We start from the raw sequence: 2,500 nt of genomic DNA, 5'->3' as shown, positions 1-2,500 counted from the left end.
GAGGGTGGTCCTGGGCTGGGTGACTTGGGCTGGGCTGTGGAGGTTCTTACCCAGGGTAGGGAGCATGAGCCTGGGGAGGGGAGTTAACCCTAACCCTAACCCTGGACCTTTTACCCAGGCTGTGGAGCATAAGGCTGGGCAGGGGAGTGTTAAACCAGGCCCTGGATGTTTTTACCCAGGCTGTGGAGCATGAGCCTGGGCAGGGGAGTGTTAAACCAGGCCCTGGATGTTTTTACCCAGGCTGTGGAGCATGAGCCTGGGCAGGGGAGAATTAACCCAGGCCCTGGATGTTTTTACCCAGGCTGTGGAGCATGAGCCTGGGCAGGGGAGAGTTAACCCAGGCCCTGGATGTTTTTACCCAGGCTGTGGAGCATGAGCCTGGGCAGGGGAGTGTTAAACCAGGCCCTGGATGTTTTTACCCAGGCTGTGGAGCATGAGCCTGGGCAGGGGAGTGTTAAACCAGGCCCTGGATGTTTTTACCCAGGCTGTGGAGCATGAGCCTGGGCAGGGGAGAATTAACCCAGGCCCTGGATGTTTTTACCCAGGCTGTGGAGCATGAGCCTGGGCAGGGCAGTTAACCCTAACCCTAACCCTGGATGTTTTTACCCAGGCTAGGGAGCATGAGCCTGGGCAGGGCAGTTCACCCTAGCCCTGGAGCTTTTACCCAGGCTGTGGAGCATGAGCCTGGGCAGGGGAGAATTAACCCAGGCCCTGGATGTTTTTACCCAGGCTGTGGAGCATGAGCCTGGGCAGGGGAGAGTTAACCCAGGCCCTGGATGTTTTTACCCAGGCTGTGGAGCATGAGCCTGGGCAGGGGAGAATTAACCCAGGCCCTGGATGTTTTTACCCAGGCTAGGGAGCATAAGGCTGGGCAGGGGAGTGTTAAACCAGGCCCTGGATGTTTTTACCCAGGCTGTGGAGCATGAGCCTGGGCAGGGGAGAATTAACCCAGGCCCTGGATGTTTTTACCCAGGCTGTGGAGCATGAGCCTGGGCAGGGCAGTTAACCCTAACCCTAACCCTGGATGTTTTTACCCAGGCTAGGGAGCATGAGCCTGTGCAGGGCAGTTCACCCTAGCCCTGGAGCTTTTACCCAGGCTGTGGAGCATGAGCCTGGGCAGGGGAGAATTAACCCAGGCCCTGGATGTTTTTACCCAGGCTGTGGAGCATGAGCCTGGGCAGGGGAGAATTAACCCAGGCCCTGGATGTTTTTACCCAGGCTAGGCAGCATGAGCCTGGGCAGGGGAGTGTGGGTCAGGGCCCTGGAGCTTTCACCCAGGCTGTGGAGCGTGAGCCTGGGCAGGGGAGAATTAACCCAGGCCCTGGAGCTTTCATTCAGGCTGTGGAGCGTGAGCCTGGGCTGGGGAGAAATGACCCAGGCCCTGGAGCTTTGACCCAGGCCCTGGATATTTTTTTACCCAGGGTGGGGAGCATGAGCCTGGGCAGGGGAGTGTGGGTCAGGGCCCTGGAGCTTTCACCCAGGCTGTGGAGCGTGAGCCTGGGCAGGGGAGTATTGACCCAGGCCCTGGAGCTTTTATTCAGGCTGTGGAGCGTGAGCCTGGGCTGTGGAGAATTGACCCAGGCCCCTATATGTTTTAACCAGGATAGGGAGCATAAGGCTGGGCTGGGGAGAATTAACCCAGGCCCTGGATGTTTTTACCCAGGCTGCGGAGCATGAGCCTGGGCAGGGGAGAATTGACCCAGACACTGGAGCTCTTAATCAGCCCAGGAGCATGAGCAAGGGGCCCCTGGAGCTTTTGCCGAGGTCACAGTCTTAGGCCCCATAGCCGGGCTGCGGTGCCCGGGATTTGAGCGCTTTAGCCGGCCCGCCCTAAGCCTAAAGCTGGGGCGTGTGGAACTTCATCCACGGAGTACCAGGACCACGAGAAAGAGGGAAAAAAAAAAAAAAAAAAAAAAAAAAAATTAACCGGGGAAGAGTCAAGGGCTGCGAACTGCAATAGGTGGAGCGAAACTCCACTCTTCCTCGGTGCGAACCGGTTTTACCCGGTTCGGCCGACTACCCTTCGCACAATAACAGAAACCCAGGTTTTGAAAAGCGTGAGCTCCAGCAGAGGGGGAATGCTGACACGTGAATGCAGCCAGGGGATGCTTTGGGCGGGTTAACCCAGGCACTAGGGCAGCCCTTCGGGGACATGGAGGTCCATAGGAGGGGCTCATCCTGGGCTGCGGAGCCCAGCCAAGAGGTGCCTCGGGCGGGTTGGGCGAGGGCCACGGGGGCCCCTGGAGGGTCATGGAGGAAAATTTCAGGGGGTCATCCCGGGCTGCGGAGCCCAGGCAGGGGGTGCCTCGGGCGGGTTGGGCGAGGGCCACGTGGGCCCCTGGAGGGTCATGGAGGAAAATTTCAGGGGGTCATCCCGGGCTGCGGAGCCCAGGCAGGGGGTGCCTCGGGCGGGTCGGGCGAGGGCCCCGGGGGCCCCTGGAGGGTCATGGAGGACGATTTCAGGGGGTCATCCCGGGCTGCGGAGCCCAGGCAGGGGGTG

Source organism: Channa argus, unplaced genomic scaffold (genome assembly GCF_033026475.1).
Source record: "Channa argus isolate prfri unplaced genomic scaffold, Channa argus male v1.0 Contig036, whole genome shotgun sequence".
Taxonomy (NCBI): Eukaryota; Metazoa; Chordata; class Actinopteri; order Anabantiformes; family Channidae; genus Channa; species Channa argus.
Note: the sequence above shows the minus strand (reverse complement) of the source record.